The following is a 24,797-nucleotide window of genomic DNA, read 5'->3' on the forward strand; positions in this document are numbered from 1 at the left end:
AAACTATTCCATGAAATTGAAGGCGAGGAAACATGTCCAAATACCTTTTATGAAGCTGCTATAACCCTGATACCAAAACCAGACAAAGACACAAATATAAGAAAAGAAAAGTACAGACCAATATCTCTGACAAATATAGGTGCAAAAATTCTAAATAAAATATCAGCAAACCACACTAAGAAGATAATATGCCATGATCAACTGGGTTTTATTCCAAGGATGCAAGTTTGGTTTAAAATACACAAATCAATAAACATGATTCAACACTTAAACAGAATTAAGAACAAAAATCACATGATTATCTCAATAGATGCAGAAAAAACCTTTGGTAAAATTCAACATCCATTATGTTAAAAATACTGGAGAATCTAGAGATTGAAGGAACTTACTTCAACACCATAAAGACCATTTATGACCAACCCAAATCCAACATCATACTAAGTGGAGAAAAACTAAAAGCATTTTCATTAAATTCAGTAACTAGAAAAGGTTGACCACTCTTACCACTCCTATTCAATATAGTTCTCAAAACATTAGCCAGAGCAATCAGGCAACAAAAGAAAATCAAAAGGATTCAAATAGGAAAAGAAAAATATGTTCCTATATCTAGAAGATCAAAAAAAAACTCCACTGGAAGCCTTATAAAGTCTGAAAACAAATTTATCAAAGTAGCAGTATATAGGATAAACACCCATAAATCAATAGCTTTCCTATACTCCAACACTGATTCAGTCCAGGAAGAAATTAAGAAAACCATCCCACTCACAATAACCTTGAAAAAAAACACCTAAAATACTTGAGAATTAATCTAATCTAACCAAGGAGGTAAAAGAGCTGAAGAGTGAAAATTGTAGAAACTGAAGAAAGAAATTGAAGAAGACCTTTGAAGATGGAAAGATCACCCATGTTCTTGAATAGGCAGAATCAATATCCTCAAAATGGCCATATTACTGAAAGCAACATACAGATTCAATGCAATCCCTATCAAAATACCAGTAACATTCTTCACAGAATTAGGAAAAAAACCTAAATTAATTAATTCTTAAATTAATTTGGAAGAATAAGAGATTTGGGCTGGGGATGTGGCTCAAGCAGTAGCACGCTCGCCTGGCATGCGTGCGGCCCGGGTTGGATCCTCAGCACCACATACAAAGATGTTGTGTCCACCGGAAACTAAAAAATAAATATTTTTTTTTAAAATTCTCTCTCTCTCTCTCTCTCTCTCTCTCTCTCTCTCTCTCTCTCTTCTCAAAAAAAAAATAATAAGAAAGAGACTCAGAATAACCAAAGCAATACTAAGCAAGAAAAGTGAAGCAAGAAGCATCATAATACATGATCTGAAATTATACTACATAGCTGTAGTAACAAAAACAGCATGGTATTGCCACCAAAATAGACATGAAGACCAATGAAATAGAGTAGAAGACACAGATACAAAGTTACAAACCTATAGCCCTTTGATATTTCACAAGGTGCCAAAAATATATCTTAGAGAAAAAAACAGCCTTTTTAACAAATGGTGCTGAGAATGCTGAAGAGCTCTATGTAGAAAAATTAAATTTGACCACTTTCACCCTGTACCAAACTCTAATAGAAATGGTTCAAAGTCTTAGGAATTAGACCAGAAACCTTACAACTGCTAGAAGAAAACATAGGGTCAACACTCTATCATATGGGTACTGGCACAGACTTGCTTAACAAGATCCCCAAAGCACAAGAAATAAAACCAATGATCAATAAGTGGGATGCCATTGAACTAAAAAGCTTCTGTGCAACTAAGGAAATGATTAAGAGTATGAAGAGAGCCTACACAATAGGAGAACATCTGGGCCCGCTACTTCTCCTATAGGGGATTAATATCCAGAATACACAAAGAAATCAAAAAACTTAACATGGAAAAAAAAGAACCCAATCAATAAATGGTCAAAAGAACTAAAAGGAAACTTCTTAATAGAAGAAACACAAAAGGCTAATAAACATGAAAAAATGTTCAACATCTCTAGCAATCAGAGAAAGGCAAATCAGAACTACACTAAGATTTCATCTCACTGCACTCAGAATGGCAATGATCAAGAATACAAACAATCATAAATGCTGGAGAGGTTGTGGGGAAGAAAGGAACACTTGTACATTGTTGGTGAGACTTCAGATTAGTACAACCACTCTGGAAAGCAGTGTGAAGACTCCTCAAAAAATTAGGAATGGAACCACCGTTTGATCCAGCTATCCCATTCCTGGTTATTTCCCCCCAAATATTGAAAATAGGCATACTACAGCAACACAGACATGTCAATGTTTATAGCAGCACAATTCACAACAGCTAAATTATGGAATCAATCCCAATGCCCATCAATACATGAATGGATTAAGAAATTGTAATGTATATATACAATGGAGGTTCTACTCAGCCATTAAAAAGAATGAAATTTTGGCATTTGCTAGTAAATGGATGGAAATGGACAATATCATGCTAAGTGAAATTAGCCAAACTCAGAAACTCGAAGGTTGAATGTTATCTTTCATATGTGGAAGCTAGAGTAAAATAAAGGAAAGGGGGATGAAAGAATAGGATTACATAAGAAAGCTATCAAATATAAATTGATAGAGAAGGGAAAGGAAGTTTAGTAGATGAGAAGAAAGAGAAACGGGGAGGAAAAGGGGAGATCATGAACTAAAATTGATTTCTATGCATGTATGAATATGTCAGAATGAACCCAACTACTATGTATAGCCAGAAAGCTCTAATGAATAAATAAAAGAATAAAAAATTCTCGGGTATAATTCAATAGTAGAATACCCCTGGGTTCAAATGCCAGTACCAAAAAAACCAAACAACTTTTTGTCATGTGTTCCAGAGGATATATGATTATTCTGTGATCTGCAGGTTCTTTAGGGTAAAGGCTTATAATGCATCATTTTTCATCCTGTAATTGCTATAGCAATTGCCCATCAAAACATAAGATGTCAGAGACTAAGTACAGCTACTGGCTTTGTTTGCATTTCTTAGTTCAATCCTATTCAAAATGGGTGAAAAATTCAGTGTGGTAGACACACTAAAGATATATAAACAATTCTCAAGTAACCTTTCAGAAATATTATTATATTTCTGCTTTGTGTAAAATCATTTAAAAGCCAAACTGGCAAAAACTTAAAACTAAATTTTCTGAGATGGTTACTATGAAATATTACAACCCAAGTACTAACATTTTCATAGTATATTCTGTAGTTTCAATAATTTCTATCACTTTAGACTATGGCAGAATATTCTTTCTCCAAAGTAAAAATAAAGACCCCTTCCAGTATGGTAAGAGGTGACAGCACTGTATCATAGCTCATCAAAAAGTTCAAATAGCTGGAACTTCTGCTGCCCTCAGGAACTGCAAAATCAGAGCATAGCCTTTGCAATTTATATAAAATTCTTTGTAGCAAAAGAATGTTGCTTGATTATTATATTGTCAAGATTCATTTCATATTTTCAGACTTTTTAAAAGGTGAAGAATATTTTGTTTTAAGCAATAAACTAATAGAATGATTGGTATTAGTGAAAACAATTCTTGAAAAAACAATATAAATGAACTTAAAAGGAAAAAAGCACAAATTAATACTATTGATGAAGGGAACACGTGAATAAATAAGAGCTAAATTTTCCCTGACTGTAGGGTACATAGATAGTATTAGTCTTTTAATACCCTCATATCTGTTTGTCTGCACTTGGCTTCCACTCCTTCAAAAGATAATAGTATCATGGGCTTATTATGATTATTAAATTATTTCATTGACTAAAGTATATAGTGGCTAGCACATAGAAAGAGCTAAAAGAATGTTAGCTGTTGTCAATGTTGTTATTATTCTGTAACTTTTCTATAAGTCATTTAAGGAAATCAGAGAATAAAGGAAGGAATAGAACTTCAAACCAGGTAAAGCTCAGATCTGCGGGTTATCAGCTGTATAATCATGGGAAAGTTGTTCATTCGCTCTGAGCCCCAGCTTTTTCAACTTTAAAGCAAGGCCTATGGTTATTTTTTTATTAATTCCAAAGTATATGATAGGAAATAACTGAAAATTATGTTATAAAAATTAATTCACAAAATTCATTTGGATTGAATGTTTCTTGGCATATTTGAGTATATATCAATCTTGCTATAGAAAGGTTTGACTGGTAGCAGCTTTGTGACAATGAAATAGGAATGGATATGAACAAACATCAATTTAATTCAACACTGAAGTTCAAGACTAAAAATATCTAAGCAAACTTAATTTCTAAGAATAACTATTATTAAGCTGCCTGGGAAGAGATTCAAACCCAGTTTTCTCGGATAGAAGAAGAGAAAGAGAGAAGAAGAAGCTGCATGTGTTAGTTTTTGACTTGTATATTTCTGGACTCAGATCTAACCTAGAAAACCATCTCTATGTGTAGAACAGATAACAGGAAAAAGTGCACACCGTTCATGTTAGTTACATAAATAAAAAGCACCTCTAGAGTTCCGTGGAGAGTGAGCTAAAAGAGGGCAGAGCAGTCACAGGAAGAGGAGGAGAGACCTGCAGTCACAGGAAGAGGAGGAGAAGAAAGAGCAGAGAAGCAAAGAAATGGGGAGAGATGTGGAATAGTAAGTGCTTATTGTTTGGCTGAAGGAAAATGTTGAATGAGAAGGTTGCTATGGTTTGAATGTGGTTTGTTTCCCGGAACTCACATGGGGGTTTAATTCTCAAAGCTTTACATTAATGGTATTAATTGGGTGAAAACAATCCAACTAAGGTATTTCAAGGTAGGACTATTGGAAAGTGATTGTGGTAGATTAGATCATTAGCATGGAGTGTTGATGATTGAATCCTGGTGGCTTTATCAGAAGAAGGAGAAAGACCACACAGACAAAGATATAAATGTTCCCTCTGTGAGGTGATATGGCACAGGGGGCCTTTACCAGATCCTACTCTGTGCTCCAGTGAACTCCAAAACCATGAGCTCACTGCCACTGTGTTGAAACATTATGCAAAGAAAAGACCACTGACTCCAATTTTAAACCAAATCAAAGCAAGCTTATATTGCATACACAAGAGAGCTGACCAGCAACTGCCTCACCAGAGGACAACATCTGACCTAAGGGCTGGTGGTGGATGAGGGGGTGTTATAACAAAAATTACAAAGGCAGGTGTCTTGGGAACTTACAGCTGACAGGGTTCAGGCAAACGTAATACAAAGGCAGATAGCAGGTTAATGATCTATGGGCTTAACATCAGAGTTAACGAGGAGCAGCTGGGATTTCAGGGAGGCTTGTTATCTGGTCAAGGAGAGTCCGGCATGTCTAAGATCAAGCCCAAGAAAGAATTTAAACATCAAATTATGGTCAGGCCAAATAGAAATCTTACTATTTTACAGTAAAACAGAAATGAACTTTTCATGACTTTGTGATGAGATGGCTCCCAATCTTAACATGGAATTAGTCAGGGTTCATCAACTAACTGCCCAGAATGATGAGAGAGTATCATACTGCATATCAACAGTCTGCCCAGAGATCAAATTTCAGTATCCAAAATGGTTTCTACTGGATATGTATTGCTTTTACACCATCATAAAGTTGAAATAGCATGGGTAGAACCATCATGAGGCACGGACTGTCAGTGTTTAAGGAATGGAATTCTACACAGAAACTTAAAATAACAAGCAATTGAGTTTTTGCAATAACAAATGAATCTCACAGACTTGCTATTGATAAAAGAAATAGAAACAAGGGTTTAAAAACTATGTCCTTATGTTTATAATGAAGTTCAAAAACAGGCAAAACTATTCCATAGCAATAAACGTCAAAGCAGTGTTTCCTTTTGAAGGTAAGACTGAGAGGGCAGACAGGAGAGCCCTCTGAGGCACTGGAAATATTCTATATTATGATTTGGAAAAGAATTACATACATATATAAATAGGTAAAAACTCATTCAAGCTATATACTTAAGGTTTGCATTTTACTGCATATATATTCATGTACATAATACATATATATACATTTTTTGAAAAGCTCATATCCTTTGTTTAAGTAATTCACATCTATGAATCCACCTCATGAAATCATTCATCATGCAAAGAACCATTCTGTGTAAGGCTTTGCATTTGTTATTTATGATATTTAAAAAACTGGAAAAACCCCCAAATAAAGTAAGAGTACATTTTCTGAGGAAATCAATGTGAATGAAACACAAAAAGCCACTGAAAGTTAATGATGTGGGAAATACTGAGAATGTGGTTTTGGAATTTTAAAATGCAAAACCCAGGCTGCTTGCTGCTGCACGGACCTTCAGAGTTACTGATTTATTCTTGAGACTCCTCTGTTCTCATCTGTCCTCATGGATGAGTTCTAGAATGTTCAATTCAGAGAGATCAAACCACTTCTAAATAATAAGAATGGTAAATAAAACTTCCAGGGCTTTGACTGTCATGAACCTAACCTAGAAACAACTTCTGGCATGGCCCATCTCATTATAAGAGGTTTCCCAAAGGGAAACAGATCAGTCATCCTGATATGACATTAGGCTAAACCATAAATTCTGTTTCAACAAGTCCTTTAACTTTGAGGATATGTAAGAGATCTCCCAGCACTTTGCTGTCTGTCTTGTTGATGCCCCAGGCTAGCAAGAAGGTGCACTTTCTTTCTCAAACAGCTTACCAGCATCCCATGATGGATGAGCTGGCTTAAATACTGCTTCCAGTTCTTTTACTTTTTTTTGTACTGAAATCATTTGTTTACTTTCACTATATTTGTACTTACTATCCCACAACCTGCAAATATTAAAGTTGTTTTTCATTTTAGTTTGTGTGTGTGTGTGTTGGGGTGTGTATGTTGGGTTTGTTGTTGTTTGGCTACTTTTTATTGATTCTTTTTAGTTATATATAACATTAGGATTCATTTTAACAACACTATAAAAGCATGGAATAAAATTTGTTCTAATTCTGTCCCCAGTACTTCCCCTTTTCCCTCCCTCTTCCCTCTACTCATACTGGATCTTTTGGCTATTTATTTATTTATTTATTTGTGTCTTGTGGATGTACACAATGGTGAGAGTCACTGTGGTATATTCATATATGTGCATAGAAAAATTAGGCCAGATTCATTCCAATGTTCTTTTCCTATCTTACCTCTCCTCCCTCCCCTTAAGTCCCCTTTATCTACTCCACTGATCTTTCTTCAATTTTGTAAAACACCCCTCTCCCCAGCTTATTTTGGATTAGCTTCTGCATATCAGAAAACATTTGACCTTAGACTTTTTTGGACTTGCTGCCTCCTGTTCTCACACACTTAAATCGGAAAAACGTCATTGAGATTGGAGCTGGAGCTGCAGCCTACATTCTCAGCAAGTTTGCACTCAGCCATCCTGAGTTAGTGCAAGGCCTTGTGCTCATTAACATTCACATATGTGTTAATCACTTTGTTTCATCACTTTGGGCAGGAAGAGTTGCAGGCCAAATGTACATTCATGTTGCCCAATATATCAACCAAGAAAACCTTCAGCTCTTCCTGGGTTCCTATAATGGACACAGAGACCTAGAGATCAAAAGACTCATACAAGGCCAAAATTATAACAGATGAAAAACATTAAAGTGTTCTACATTACAAATGGTAGGAGACAATTCACCTGCTGTCAAGGATGTTGTCAAGGTTGAAAGCAATTCTCAGCCCAAGCCAATAACTACAAAGTTGCTAAAGCCAGCAGACTTGTGGGACTGCCCCACATAGTTCAGGCTGGGAAGCTCACTGAGGCCTTCAAGTACTTTTTGCAGGGAATGGACTACAGACCATCTACTAGCATGACCAAGCTCACCTAATATCAATTCCACTGAACCTTGAGGGGGCTCTGGAGAAAGTCTCTTCAGCCAGTGTGTCAGGAACAATCAGACAGTGCTCAAGAATTCCATGAGTCCCTATTGCAAGGCTGCCAGCACGTTGTTGGGGTAATTTCTCCTGCCCAGGAGGGAATAAGCCACCTGAGAAAATAGAGTCTGCAATAATTAGTGAAGAAATAAAAGACAAAGTCGGAAAAAATAGTTTTAAATACAGAGCTCCTGATAGGTCCAGCCCACACAGGAAGCTGAACAATTAAAAAATGGCTCCAGTGGTTTATTTAAGGAGTACATCAAAGGCAGGGATAATATTTCATGGGTGGAGTCTTGCTTCATGAGGTCTTGCAGTCAACAGATTGGTTGGCATCTTGTCAGTCTACATTCATCTCAAAGGGGCTGTGTGGCTATATGGCTGCAGCAAGTCACCCCATCTCCATTGCTGTGTGGGACTTTTCCTGGCAGAGCTGAATAGAAATTCACATGTATCTTAGAGGTCTTACCCAGTGGGATTGCCACTGAAGTTCCCAAACACCAGATTTTCCTATTCAATGGGCTTCCATGCTGGTTTGGTTCACATATAATTCATGGATGGTTCTCCACAAGTTCCTATGCTCTAGACAGACATGAGACCATGAAGTTGTATTGACCATGGAAGTCTACCCATCTTCAGATGGCACTCCATAATATACCATTTCACCCCATAAACTAGCCTCCTTTGTCTTTAACTCATATATGGCCACTGAACCTCTCTCTAATAGCCTGGATTTATGTCTCTCTGCCCATCTACCTTTTTTTTTTGTATCTACCAAGAACCACACTCAAGCCATTACTATAACTTTCAAACATCTTTAGCTGATCCATTCTCCATATCTTCTCTTACCAGTTTTTCTCCTATGTTCCCCTATGTATTTGATAAGTTTCTTTGATCCCAACTCCATGTATGAGCAAGCACATGTGTCCATGTTTGTGTGTACAGAGTTATGTGATTTTAGACATGATTTCTTATAGTGCTTCTGTAAAAAACCAAGACAACAACAACCAAAAAAACAAAAAAAGACTTCTTCTCATGGTACTTTTAAGGGAAATGTGCAGAACAGATATTCAAGTAGTACCATCCACTAGATTCTCTTCTGGTTCCAAAATCATTTTTAGAAAGTTTATATGTCTCATTGTTTAGAAAAAATCCAAACTGGTCAACAAGATTTGCAAAGTAATCTCTGAAGAGAGAAGCTCTGAGGACTGTGGAAAAGCATAAGTTCTGTTTGGACCAGTGATTGATTATGACCAATAGCAGAAGGAATGCCCGTCACACAGAGAGGCGGGCAGAGTGGCTGGTCACCTGCTTGTGTAGAAATGGATTCACATATGCATCTTATAAAGAAAAGGGAGCCCATGATCAATGAGGTTATGATACAACAGGAAGTTTAATCCAAAGGAGTGGCTTAATTACTAGACTGACTTACTAGACTCTCTGAGCACAAAAGGGTGCAAAACAGAATGCCAGGCCTTCCCACTGCAGAGCAAAACTGCTGTCATTGAAGCACCTGTCACCACTTTCCAGACAACTACACATGTACAGGTGCCTCCCAAGTCTGTGTGGAGAGTGGTTCTTCATTCCTCAGTCCCCCCAAAAGGGAGAAGTATGGCCTTAAAACCATGTCAATGGTGAGGATATGGATGGGGGAAGAGGAGCGGCCATTAACACAGTATCATGTTGAGTAATTGTAGCCGTGATTTCCACAAACCTGAGGAACCCAAATTAAATTGGTATAGAACCCACTTCTGAAAAAGATTCTTTATCCTAAGAACTCCCTTTTTATAAGAGGGAAGGGGCCAATCTATAAGTGCAGCCACATCCAGGTAAAATGGTTTGTAGCTTCTGGTGTACTGTCAGTGAGGAGGTCGCCACTAGGAGAGGAGTGGGATAACTATACAGATCCATGCCACAAGAGGAACCCAGCACCAGCACTTAGACGCGTGAGATGTAAGCTCAGGGTTACACACTTCCAACTCTTAAGGACATATTATTTGCTTTCTGCTAAGATAAGGAATGAATCACTCTGCCAGAGTATAACTTTTAACAAATTATTTTTAGAAGCTTAATATGTCTCATTGTTAAAAAAAAAAAAAGCAAAGCACAAAATTAAATAAATAATATGATTCTAATTACAGAAAAGGTCATAACTTATACATGTGTAGAAAAAAGTTGTAAAATGTTTATAGTGGTATGATTAAAGAGATATGATGAAAGACATAATAAGTACCTTGCCTAGAAGTTATCATTTTTGGAGATTGCCCAACCAGCCCACGCGGGACCGAGGCTCTCAGTAGGCCCGGTTCACCTCTCCCCTGGCAGGGCAGATATCACCAGAGCCTAGCCTTTGGTGCAGAACTGCCCCTTTTGACCAGCAGACTCAAAGTTCAGGGGCCCAGATCTATGCACACCCGCCTGTGCTGGACTCAGGCGCACAGCAAGCCCAGTTCCCACCTCCCCAGGCAGGGCAGACTCCCAACAGAGCCTAGCCTCTGGCTCAGGACTGCCCCTTTCTAACAGCAGACTACTACTGGAGGTCAAGCCCAATGGCCCAGATCCACCCACTCCAACTTAGGCAGGTCCCAGATCCTGGATGCAGTAGCATTCAGTAAGGGTCACCAGCAGGGTCTGGAAGCCCAACATCAAGGTGAGGTACAGACAATCTTCTTGGGTACCACAAGAATATAGAAAAGAAACTAATGTCTCAGATCCACACTGCAAGAAAGAAAGACACATAGACAACATGAAAAAACAAGGGAGCAAAGTGCCCCAAACAAACCAGGACACTATAATAGCAGAACCCATGGACAGTGAAGTTTATAAAATGTTAGAGAAGGAGTTCATAAGATTCATAATTAAAATGATCTGTGAATCAAAGAATGACATAAACGAGCAAATACAAGCGATCTGTGAATCAAAGAATGACATAAACGAGCAAATACAAGCAAAATTGATCACTTGAATAAAGAGATAAGAGAGCAAATACAGGTAGCAAAAAATTACTGAGAGAGAGAGAGAGAGAGAGAGAGCGAGAGCGAGAGAGATTCTGAAAAAAAAAAAACAGTCAGAAATCCTTGAAAGGAAGGACACAATAAATCAAATTTTTTTAAAAAACTCAATAGAAAGCATAACCAACAGAATAGATCACTTGGAAGACAGAACATCAGATGATGAAGACAAAGTATATAATCTGGAAAATAAAGTTGATCACAAAGTGAAGAAAGTTAGAAACCATGAACAGAATATGTAACAGCACCAAAAGACAAAATCTAAGAGTTATTGGGATAAAGGAAGGCACAGAGTTTCAAACCAAAGGAATGCACAACCTCTTCAATGAGATATCAGAAAATTTCCCAAGCATGAAGAATGAATTGGAAAACCAAATACAAGAGGCTTACAGGACACCAAGTGTACAAAATTACAACAGATCTATACCAAGTCACATTATAATGAAAATGCCTAGCATGCAGAATAAGAATAGAATCTTAAAAGCCATAGGAGAGAGAAATCAAGTCACATATGGGGGAGACCAATTCATATCTCAGCAGATTTTTCTTTTTTTTATTGGTTGTTCAAAACATTACAAAGCTCATGACATATCATCTTTCATACATTTGACTCAAGTGGGTTATGAACTCCCATTTTTACCCCAAATACAAATTGCAGAATCACATCGGTTACACATTCACATTTTTACATAATGGCATATTAGTGACTGTTGTATTCTGCTACCTTTCCTATCCCCTACTATCCCCCCTCCCCTCCCCTCCCATCTTCCCTCTCTACCTCATCTGCTGTTGTTCAGTTCTCTCCCTTGTTTCCTCCGCCTTTCCCCTCACAACCTCTTATATGTAATTTTGTGTAACATTGAGGGTCTCCTACCATTTCCATATGATTTCCCTTCTCTCTCCCTTTCTCTCCCCCCACTCATTTCTGTTTAATGTTAATGTTTTCCTCATGCTCTTCCTCCCTGTTCTGTTCTTAGTTGTTCTCTTTATATCAAAGAAGACATGTGGCATTTGTTTTTTAAGGATTGGCTAGCTTCGCTTAGCATAATCTGCTCTAATGCCATCCATTTCCCTGCAAATTACATGATTTTGTCATTTTTTAGTGCTGCGTAATACTCCATTGTGTATAAATGCCACATTTTTTATCCATTCATCTATTGAAGGGCCTCTAGGTTGGTTCCACAGTCTAGCTATTGTGAATTGTGCTGCTATGAACATTGATGTGGCAGTATCCCTATAGTATGCTCTTTTAAGGTCTTCGGGGAATAGTCTGAGAAGGGCAATAGCTGGGTCAAATGGTGAATCCATTCCCAGCTTTCCCAGGAATCTCCATACTGCTTTCCAAATTGGCCGCACCAATTTGCAGTCCCACCAGCAATGTACAAGTGTACCCTTTTCCCCACATCCTCGCCAGCACTTGTTGTTGTTTGACTTCATAATGGCTGCCAATCTTACTGGAGTAAGATGGTATCTTAGGGTGATTTTGATTTGCATTTCTCTGACTGCTAGAGATGGTGAGCATTTTTTCATGTACTTGTTGATTGATTGTATGTCCTCCTCTGAGAAGTGTCTGTTCAGGTCCTTGGCCCATTTGTTGACTGGGTTATTTGTTATCTTATTGTTTAATTTTTTGAGTTCTTTGTATATTCTGGATATTAGGGCTCTATCTGAAGTGTGAGGGGTAAAAATTTGTTCCCAGAATGTAGGCTCTCTATTTACCTCTCTTATTGTTTCTCTTGATGAGAAAAAACTTTTTAGTTTAAGTAAGTCCCATTTGTTTATTCTTGTTATTAACTCTTGGGCTATGGGCATCCTATTAAGGAATTTGGAGCCCGACCCCACAGTATGTAGATCATAGCCAACTTTTTCTTCTATCAGATGCCGTGTCTCTGATTTGATATCTAGCTCCTTGATCCATTTTGAATTAACTTTTGTGCAAGGCGAGAGAAAGGAATTCAGTTTCATTTTGTTGCATATGGATTTCCAGTTTTCCCAGCACCATTTGTTGAAGATTCAGCAGATTTTTCAACCCAGACCCTTAGAGCCAGGAGACCATGGAACAACATATACCAAGCTCTGAAAGAAAATGGATGCCAACCAAGAATCTTATATCCAGCAAAACTAAGCTTTAAATCTGATAAAATAAAAAACTCCCATGAAAAACGAAAGTTAAAAGAATTTACAACTAGAAACTGCATTACAGAACATCCTCAACAAAATATTCCAAGAAGAGAAAATGATAGACAATGATGAAAATCAGCAGAGGGAGGGATTACACTAAAGGAAAATCTAATCAGAGGAGAAACCATTCATGTTAAATAACAAAAATAAACAAAAATGGCTGGGAATACAAATTGTGTCTCAATAATAACCCTGAATGTTAATATCCTAAACCCACCAATCAAAAGACATAGACTAGCAGATTGGATCAAAAAAAAAAAAAAGACCCAACAATATACTGCCTCCAAGAGACTTATCTCATAGGAAAAGACATCCACAGACTGAAGGTGAAGGGTTGGGAAAAATCATACCCCTCACATGGACTGCAGAAGCAAGTAGGGGTTTCCATCCTCATATCAAATAAAGTAGACTTCAAACTAAAGGCAATCAGAAAAGATAAAGAAGGAAACTACATACTGCTCAAGGGAACCTTACACCAACAAGACTTAACAATCTTAACAATTATGAATATATATGTCCCAAACAACGGAGCAGCTATGTTCAACAAACAAACTCTTCTCAAGTTCAAGAGTCAAACAGACCACAACATAATAATTTTGGGTGACTTTAACATACCTCTTTCATCACTAGATAGATCTTCCAAACAACAGCTGAACACAGAAATTATATAACTCAATAACACAATCAATAACTTAGATTTAACTGACATATATAGAATATTCCAACTTCAACAAGAGAATACACTTTCTTTTCAGCAGCACATGAATCCTTCTCTAAAATATACCATATACTATGCCACAAAGCAACTCTTAGCAAATAAAAAAAAGTAGAGACACTACTCTGCAATCTATCAGATCATAATGGAATAAAATTAGAAATCAATGATAAAATAAGAAATAAAATCCACTCCAACACCTGGAGACTAAATAATATGCTACTGAATGAACAATGGGTTGCAGAAGACATCAAGGAGGAGATTAAAAAGTTTTTAGAGGTGAATGAGAACACAGATACAACATATCAAAATCTCTGACACCATGAAAGCAGTACTAAGAGAAAGTTCATTGCATGGAGTTCATTTCTTAAAAGTAGAAAAAGTCAATAAATGACTTAACACTACACCTCAAAGCCCTAGAAAAAGAAGAACATATCAACACCAAAAGCAGCAGAAGACAGGAAATAATTAAAATCAGAGCTGAAATCAATGAAATTGAAACAAAAGAAACAATTGAAAAAATTGACAGAACAAAAAGTTGGTTCATAGAAAAAAATAAATAAAATTGACAAACCCTTAGCCATGCTAATGAAAAGAAAAAAAGAGAAAACTCAAATCACTGTTAAGGTCTGTAAACAAGTCAGATTGGCACCTGTTATTTTGCCAGGGAAATGTTAGAGTCTGTAAACAAGTCTGGATGGCGCCTGGCAAAATGCCAGAGGGAGTGGTTTGTGAAGTAACAAAAGTGAGCCATTAAGTGTGGAGATTCCTTATTGGTTGACTGATGTATCTATTTTATGCTAATTAGATAAGCTGTGTAAAATGTATAAATATCGCTCAGATCCTACAATAAACGGCTTCCACTCCTGCTGCATCAACATACACAAGTTATTCGTCACCCCCCCGGTTATTTTGCCCAGCCAGCCGGGCTGTGGCAAATCACTAACATACATAATGAAAAAGGAAATATCACAACAGACATTACAGAAATACAGAAGATAATTAGAAATTATTTTGAAAACCTGTACTCCAATAAAATAGAAAATATCAAAGGCATTGACAAATTTCTAGAGTCATATAATTTGCCCAAATTGTTCCAGTTTTTTAGAGGGAATGCCTTCAGTTTTCATTTAAAATGATGTTGGCCTGGGGCTTAGCATAGATAGTCTTTATGATGTTGAGATTTGTTCCTATTATCCCTAGTTTTTCTAGTGTTTTGAACAAGAAGGGGGGGCTATATTTTGTCAAATGCTATTTCTGCATCTATTGAGATGATCATATCATTCTTATCTTCAAGTCTATTGATGTGATGAATTACATTTATTGATTTCCATATGTTGAACCAACCTTGCATCCCTGGGATGAATCCCACTTGATCGTGGTGCTCGATCTTTTTGATATGTTTTTGTATTTGATTTGCCAGAATTTTATTAAGAATTTTTGCATCTATGTTCATTAGAGATATTGTTTGGAGTTTTCTTTTTTTATGTGTCTTTGCCTGGTTTTGAAATCAGAGTGATATTGGCCTCATCATCACTAGAAATTAGAGAAATGCAAATCAAAACCACTCTAAGATTTCATCTCACTCCAGTCATAATAGCAGCTATTATGCATACAAACAACAATAAATGTTGGTGAGGATGTGGGGGAAAAGGTACCCATACACTACTGGTGGGTCTGCAAATTGGTGCAGCCAATATGGAAAGCAGTATGGAGATATCTTGGAAATTGGGAATGGAATCACCATTTGACCCAACTATCCCTCTTCTCAGTCTATACCCAAAGGACTTAAAAACACCATACTACAGGGACACAGCCACATCGATGTTTATAGCAGCACAAGTCACAATAGCTAAACTGTGGAACCAACCTAGATGCCCTTCAATAGATGAATGGATAAAGAAACTGTGGCATATATATACACAATAGAATATTACTCAGCAATAAAAGAGAATAAAATCATGGTATTTTCAGGTAAATGGAAACGCTAAGTGAAGTTAGCCAATCCCTAAAAAAAAATGCTGAATGTTTTTTCTGATATAAGGAGTCTGATTCATAGAGGGATAGGGAGTGGGAGCATGGGAGGAATAGATGAACTCTAGATAGGACATAGGAGTGGGAGGGGAAGTCTGGGGGCATGGGGTAATTAATGATGGTGGAATATGATGATCATTATTATCCAAAGTACATATATGAAGACACAGATTGGTGTGAATATACTACGAATACAACCAAAGATATGAATAATTGTGCTCTATATGTGAAATAAGAATTGTAATGTTTTCTGCTGTCATATATAAATAAAATTTAAAAAGAAGTTATCATCTATCTACATTGAAGATGATGGTTTGGGAAGATAACAAAGTATAAAAGAACAGTTCCAATGTTAATAGTTTACTTCTAATCCCCTGCATTTGGAGGGCATTTTAAAAGGCTGAGAATCAAGTTTCGGACTCAATTATAGGGGTAGTAGAGCTCCAGAGGTCAAATCCTCAAGTTCAGAAAGTACTCTTTGCCAAAGTCAGGAAATTGACTAGGAGTCGTTATTGGTCAGCAATACAAGAGGATGAGGCTTTAAAAAATATATAAGATATTGAACAACCAAATATTAAGAGGAAAATAAGGAGCATATTGAGTCAAGAAGTCAAGAAAGAATTTCATGAAGGAGGGACCTATCAGTAGGACTGAACTGTCAGGATGACTACTACACTGAGAAATGGCCATTGGCTTTCTTAAAATTAAATATAGCCTTTTGGACGATGTGCTGGAGATGTATGAGGATGGCATGTATGGAGAAATGAGCAGGCGGCAAGGAAAAGGCAACAAGGGTATAAAGGATCTTTTCTTAAACTGTCTTCTTAAACAGTATGACACTGGCTTATTGCCAGTTTCACAGTCATTTCCAGACATCTCCTGATATCACGGTGGAAGTTTTCTGCAGCTACAAAGCCCCAATTACAAAGTCAAATTACACATTGGCATCTGATGACTTAAATTATAAAATCAGATGATTCCAATTTAAAAGTAAGTTTGCAAAGTTGGTTGAAGTCCCAGTTACTTTACGGTAATTATAATTTCTCTGTCAATCAAGAGAAGACAAAATTAGTTGTATTTGGCTTAGAACTCCACCATCAATTTAGAGAGCTATATAAATATATGTCTTGACTCTCCCAGTGGTGGTTTGAGAGAAATGAGGGGCAAGAGAGGTTGTTTTCCATGTATTCCTTTTAAATGGGTGAGAGATGAAAATATAAAGTTGACTGATCACATTGGAAACAGGAAATAAGTAACAGTGAGCTTCCTGCACAGAGAACGGTAATGGAGAAGGAGAATAGATTATATGTGGCTTCAGATGCACAGTTGTGACTGGAAAAAGAATCTAAGGAAGTTTTTGCCTATTAACTTCATTTTAATTCATTGAATCAATACTTATTGACTCCTGACTATGCATCAAGCACTTGAGGGAAAAAAAATGCTACAAAAGATTCAAGGTGCTTACTCTCATTGAAATTGAATCCTAAGGGAGAGATTTAAACACTAAGAGATTGGAGATGTACTTTGGAAGCAGAGATGGTAGGACTTGCTGAAGAACTGGACACGAAGAGGGAAAGTATTTTGCCTACAACAACCAAATGAATTTCTGTGTATAGCAAGACCATCTGAGCAAAGGAGCAAAGGAAAGATAAAGGAAGATAAACAGAAGACATTCAGAGGTTTGACACTGGTATTGAAAGACTGAGATAATTATTTCAGGAAATTGGACAGAAAGTTGACTAGGAAAGTGTTGTATTTCCAAGCAATGTTGAGTTTTCATTTGACCTTGGTGAGCAAGAATTTACAATGAAACCAATCTGTCCTAGTCTTTTTCCAGTCACCCGCACCAGCTCAGGAGCAGATGCACATGACTGTCTTAATGACTACCATATTCTTTCCCAACCTCACAAATTTGACTAGAATTTATTGGCCCAGGAGAGAGCACCTGACCCAACCTGAGTAAACAGAAAATTCCTTACATTTGGGGAGGCTTAAAATTAGATCAGAATTCTCTTGTTGCAGTTGTTAAATCTAAGAATCAAGCATTTTTTTTTCTTTAGAGACCATATTTCCTACTATATGGCAAAAGCAAGCCAATAGTGAGAAAAATGAAACAAATGTTCTGTAATAATAAAAATCATTTAGGTCTTGCTATGTATGAGCGAGGCAAAAGTTTATATGCCCTTGTCATGTAATAAGCCTATGAGTGCTCATAACAAATCTATGAGGTAGTTACTACCGTAATCCTCACCTTGTTGATAGGGAAACTGAGGCATTAAAAGTTTGGATTTATAGTTACAGCCTGTAAGAGATGAAGGTAGGATTTGAGCTCAGGTATGCAATGCTATATTCATGTTCTTAACGTGCTTCACCTAAGAGAGTGGGGGGAAAAAAGTTGAAGTTGAATTGATTGGAGTTTCTACTCCCAGTTACAGTCAAGTCCTTTGCTTCTTTGAGTGTTCTTTCCTTCCATAGTTTGTTTCTTTGTTTATTTGTACTAGGGATTGAACCCAGGAACCCAGGGTGCTTAAGCTTAACCACTTATCTTCATCCCCAGTCCTTTTTTTTTTTTGAAACAGATCTTGAATTGCTTAGGACATCACTAAAATTGCTGAGGCTGGCCTTGAACTTGCTATTCTCCTGCTTCAGCCTCCCGAGCTGCTGGAATTACAGGTGTGCACCACTACACCTGGGCCTTTCATAGCTTCTGTTGGTCAAACATATCCCCCTTTTCTCCCAGCTTGTTCATGTTGGGTTTTTGCAATTTTTCTAATATAAAAATTGAATCCCAGAAGTTATAAGGTTAACTGACATCACGCAAATTTGGAACATGCTGAGTGGGGTAATCTATGGAGCCAAAGGATTTCACCATTCTTGACTCAGAAGTTAGATTCATATAGTAAAGCAATCAATTGGTCAGTTATTGCCTGTCATCTCAAAGGACTTGCATCATATGCCACTAAAGCTCTAAATGAGGCAACTTAAAAGGAAAAAAAAGATGATTATTACAGATTTTAGCAAGATGCTATGAAAGAGAATGCCCAAACAGACTCTTATGAGCAAGATATTTTACAACAGAACATTCCCTTATTTCAAGTCATAGTCTTAGATTTGGAGACATCACATCAAACTTTGCTAAACAGGAACAGTATGTTGATTTCAAGAATAGGAACATGTGTAGTCTCTTGAAATAAATTTGATTCCTTAAGAAGTCTAATTACTTTCAGTTTCCTTTTTTAAAATAACTATATATATTTGTATATATTATCCTGTGATTCTACTTATGTTTCCTCTGCTGCGTTGAAGATCTAGGAGCATAAAAGCCTTGTGTCTCCCAAGAATGGTGGCTCTAATGCTGCAGAAAGGTTACAAACAGGCAGTCTGGTCCTTCACTGATCTGGACTATCCATGGCTTCATTGTAAGTGATTATCCTTTTGGGATCTTGCTTCTGCAAATTCCAAATAGATTCCATTTCTTTAGTGTGATATACAATAGCAGCCCTCAGGTCAAAAGAACCCCAGCTATCACTCCTTTCTAGGCCTCTCTGGTATCTCTGTTCTTTGGTGGAGCCTAACAAAGTGTTCCTAGGAGAGGCCAGAGGATTTTGATTTTCTATCTCGTAGTCCTTTGAGAGAAACACTAAAGCACCTTGACTACTGGTGTCTGCTTTCTGGAGGTCACCTATATGACTGGGTTCCAAGGATAAGGCTCCACTCTCACTAACAGTCCCAGGTTTTAGAATGCTACCCAGAACTTGAGGACTAGGGAAACACAGGATGCTCTGTTCCTGAAGGGATTATTTCAGCACCCTGTGAAACCAAAGTGGCAGGATATTCTCCTTGAAATATCACCTCCATCACTTTATGATCTGATGACTTCCCAATAACAGTCTCAGGGCCAGCACTGGGCTCATTTATAAAATTTTCATGTTTTTAGCCAGTGAGGAGGTAATAAACCCTGCTTATAGAAGGTGTGTTTTCATGCAAATTATATTTCTGAGCTTATTAGCTTTTAATTATATCTTAGTAAATATATTTTATTACTAGAGCAAAATGGGTTTTTAAGGAAAATAATGTGAAACTCTGAAATTTTCTTTTGGGCAGAGAAGAGCATTAGCCCTGTCTTATTGCCATCCTGTTGCACTGCAGCTTGTATATAGCATGATGAAATAATTTTTTTTTTTGTGTGTGTGTGTGTATGTGTGCAGAAACTAAGGGTCCAATTTAAGATTGGGTGATGTTAGTGATATAATAACAAGTTCTCTGGCCTGACACAGCATAACATCACACACACACATACACACACACAGAGAAATTAGTATATCCATGTATGTCAAATACAGGTTAAAATAGCAGGGCATTTATATAGAGTTGTAGTCTTCTAATAAAGTAAGCTGGAACCCCTGGGAATATCTGGAGAGAAAGGAACTGCTTTTTTTGATCTACCCCTTTGCTTAAGAAATGTCCAGTTTTGAGTGACTGGAGTGTGGATGGTTTTCTTGTTTTGTTGATTATTTGAGGCTTTTAATAATTAGTTCATGAAAGAAGCTATTGGACTCAATGTAGAGTAAATATCTTTTTAGTCTGGATTTCTGCCCTGCTTAGATTTTTTAAAAAGTTATAAGTTTTTTTATATATATAATGTATAAAAAGTTTTGTTTACATCAAGTAGAATTGGCAATCCATTGGATGATACAATCCAACTTATTGTATCAGTCCAGGTTCAGAAACTTATGGTAGGCCAGTTCCAGATAGTTTCATTTCGCCTGTAAACTGTATCACTTTTACTGATATTATAATTTTCAAATGTATAATATGTTTACAGATGTGCCCTGCAATTAGTCTGCCTTGTTCCTATTTTGATTTTTGTTGAGTCTCCTGCCTACTTGCCAAAAGCTAGGATGCTTCAGGCCCATGTACAATTGAAAGCAGAGGCATCCTTGAGCTTTAAAGCATTGAACAAACTGGAAAATGCAACATACCACATACTGAAGTGAAAAAAAAAAGTCTTGTGTTTTGTGGTTTTTTTTTAAATAAAAATTTTCAAAAAGTTAAAAAAAGATAAAAGGTTGATTAAAGAAAAAAAAGAATAGGAACATGGATGCAGAAATCATGATAAGCAGGATACTACAGAACAAGACGATTTAATGAGAGAGTGAAATGAACAAGTGTAAATCCCTTCAGCCCTGGCTAAATATCTCCCTCATTACACAATCTTGCCTACAAAGGTAATTCTTCCCTGTATCAATCATAGTCAGCAGGAATGCTTCCTGGTTAGGTTTCATGGCAGATAAACCAGTTCTATTCACCCTTAAACTAAAAAGTCCTAGGGGAAAGGCAGGATCCCAAGATCCCAGAGAGAATTTCTGAATAGTTAGCAGACTTAAAAAATAATGCAACTTACTAACAACTGACTAGGTCATCAAAAGAGGTTTGTTGCCAGAAAGGCTCCAAACCTAGATACCTATGATTGTTGAACTTTATCCTAAATTACTGTTTCACCCCATTCCCATCCAAGTTACCCTCAACCTTATAGCAGTGTTGAGCTGTGAGGGTAACAGGACCTCAACAGACAGTCACATTGGCCTGGTTCAGGGGAGGCTCTGAAGGATGCTGAACAATGATACCTAAAGGATATGAATCAGGGGTAGAAAAGTGACCAGCTGAAAAGGTTACTCTCGCACTCTGCAAGCTAACAAATGGCAAACCTGATGTTCCTGCATTTGGTGTTGATGTTAGCATACCTATCCAGCAGAAGCAGAATCTCAATGGGTAGGACCCAGAATTATGGACTTTAAACAACTTCATCAAGGGCCTCTTATGTGTCTGATGTGAAGAAACTGCATCAGGCAAGCTAATGTAAACGTGATGATGACCCCCCACACCCCTCCTCTTCCTCCTCCTCTTCCCCATCATCAGTACATCCCCCAAACATGTTATTCCATTTCACGTTACCTTGAATGAACTTAATCCCTCATTTTCAATATGTGACCCATTCTTTTATTTTATATAAATATTATCTTTCTTCAAGATGCAGCTAAATAAAATTCTCTGTAATCATTCACAATGGCCTCACACCATCTTCAGTATTTATCATCTTTGTCATCTATTGCTCAGATTTTAAAAGGAGTTTTAGCCGTCTCTCTGCCTCCTGAAGACCCAATCTGACATCTTTCTTTATCACCTGATTTAGCAACATCTTTCATGTAACTGATACGCCAGAAATCCTTACTCTTTACTAGTTAGTAGGTGATCTTTCTCTTAGTTCCTCTTTGATACTTTGTTTTCCTATAACCCCTCCATGTCTTCCCACCCATTGCCTACAGTTTAAATGATCTCTCTTCAATCAGCATCCTGGTTCAGGATTCCCTCCCTCATCTTCCTTTCTCGTTCTTTCACAATCCTTTCTGTCCTTCACTTTCAAATCTTTTCCAACCACTTCACCTCTCTGGTTTTTCCCATGTTGGTCTGTGATGGTGTAATGACTTTTAATGACTTTCAGTTTGTGGACATTATACATGGTGCAGCTTGTCAAACTGTGCAAAGAAGTTCATCTGGGTATACCCACAAAACACAAAGGAAACCAGGAAATTCGTCAGGGATACTTCAGGAAAAATAAGGTACCTCTAAAATAGATTTTACATCTTCTTCATTAGTTATCAAACAAGTGCAAATTGAAACAAAATTAAGACTGTTTTTTTCCAATCAGATTATCAATGACTTTTTTAAAACTATTTTTAGTTGTAGATGGACACAACTCCTTTATTTATTTATTTATTTATTTATGTGGTGCTGAGACTCGAACCCAGGGCCTCACACATGCTAGTCAAGCACTGTACCACTGAACCACAACCCCAGCCCATCGATGACTTTTAAATGATATACCTAATGTTTCCCCAGCTTTAGAAATTCATGTGCCACTGTTAGGAGGTCATGCTAGGAGATAATTCTACTGGAGAAGTTTTTGGTGATAATTTAACAATATTGAATAAAAAGCCTGAAAAAAATCTGCAAGTCACTTGACCTGCAAATTTATTACAATGAAATAATTATAACCAGTTAACATAACAGATGCATTATTTTTAAAAGTATAACCCTAGAAATAGGATGGATCAAAGACTACAAAACTATTCAGTAAATTATAACACGTTGTCATTAACAATTACTTGTAAAGTACTCATAGTGCTAAATGGAAACACAGACTGTATAACAGCATACTCAGTATGATAATGCAAACACATCACATCTATAGAGAATAAGATTGGAAGGACTTATCATAAAATGTTAACAGTGGTAATATAATAGATGGATACTTTGTTCCCAGTTTTTCTCCATTTACCTTTGCCTGGGTGTTCTTTGCTGTTGTGTTGTGTTGGAAAGTTCACAGCAGCTCGATTCATAATAGCTAAACTGTGGAAGCAACTAGATGCCCTTCAATAGATGAATGGATAAAGAAACTGTGGTATATATACACAGTGGAATATTATTCAGCATTAAAAAGAGAATAAAATTATGACATTTACAGGTAAATGGATGGAATTGGAGAATATCGTGCTAAGTGAAAAAACCAATCCCAAAAAACCAAAGGCCAAATTTTCTCTCTGATAAGTGGATGCTGATCCATAATGGGACAGACATGGGAAAAATGGAGGAACTTTGGGCAAAGGGTAGGGAGAGCAGGGGAGGGGACATGGGGGCAGGAAAGATGGTGGAATGAGATAGACATCACTATCCTAGGTACATGTATGACTGCACATATAGTGAAATGCTACTTCATGTACAACCACAGAAATGTAAAGTTGTGCTACAGTTGTGTACAATGAATCAAAATAAATTCTACTGTCATATATACCTAATTAAACTAAATGAATAAATAAGTAGAAAGATACAAGGGACACTAGAAATGGTCTCCACAGAAAAAAATCTGTATATATAAGAAATTTTCTACAGCAAAAGTGCTAATTTAAGCAGAAAAGGAAGAAATAATTAGTCACAAATTCAATCAGAGACAATCATTTTAGATTGTAACATCATATCACACAACTGAAAATAATTTTAGGCTAAAGTTCAAGTGTATAAAATTAAACTATGAAATCTAGAATAGAGAATAAGAAATATTTCTCTGGCCTTTATTTAGAGAAAGTTTTCATAGAAATGGAATAAATAACAAAGTAAAATATATTTTAGTGAACCAACATTTAAAAACACATATTAAACAATTTTATGCAAAATTTAACTTAAAAATAATCAGGGGGAAAACAGGTGTGAAAGTTGGTCCACAAGAAGTTGGTCCTTTATTGAGTAGAAAACTCATATGCATTAATAAGTAAAATACTAAGATGCCAATGGATACATAAAACATACCAAACATGTCACAAAAGAGGAAAATACAAATGACTATCGTAAACATAGAAAAACCCAACATCCTAGCACTGAAAGAAATACTAATGAAAAGAAATAGTGAACTTTTTCTGGTGTCAGATGTTTTGTTAAAAGACTACAGATAGTGCTAATGAGAGTGGAATAAATGATAATGTAGACATCCTATTATTGTACTTGGGGGGAAGCCAAATGTTAAAAAAATAGAAAAATGATGGAGAATTCCATATCTAGGTAATTACTGATGATGCAAATTAGGAAACAAATGATAGACTAGTCATTTAAAATTAAGATTACAAGACATTTGAAGTCATTAGAAAATTCTTATAAAGAAGTAAATAGTAAGTGTTCAATAAGTTCTGGCTGTTATAAAAACAAAGGAGAATACAAAATTGTTTATGTAACATGATCTCAACTATATGAAAATTATTCTAACAGACTAGGAAGAAAGATGTTAAAATTTTAGCAACTTTTGCATGAAATTGTAGATTTTTCTCCTTTTCTCTGTATAAATTTTTCATTTTGACAAATTAGAAAAAGTAACAGTCATTTGTATAATCAGAAAAAAATGTTAAATGTTGTCACTAAATGTCATTTTATTTCCTTCTATCTTTAAAT

The 24,797-nt window shown here is 36.6% G+C and overlaps 1 pseudogene; it reads left to right on the top strand.

Annotated features, from left to right (window-relative positions):
* Window positions 1-6,336: 6,336 nt before the first annotated feature.
* On the top strand, window positions 6,337-7,943 carry LOC143405754 (protein NDRG3 pseudogene; annotated as a pseudogene).
* The last annotated feature ends 16,854 nt before the right edge of the window (window positions 7,944-24,797 follow it).

The sequence above is a fragment of the Callospermophilus lateralis genome, chromosome 8 (assembly GCF_048772815.1).
Source record: "Callospermophilus lateralis isolate mCalLat2 chromosome 8, mCalLat2.hap1, whole genome shotgun sequence".
Classification (NCBI taxonomy): Eukaryota; Metazoa; Chordata; class Mammalia; order Rodentia; family Sciuridae; genus Callospermophilus; species Callospermophilus lateralis.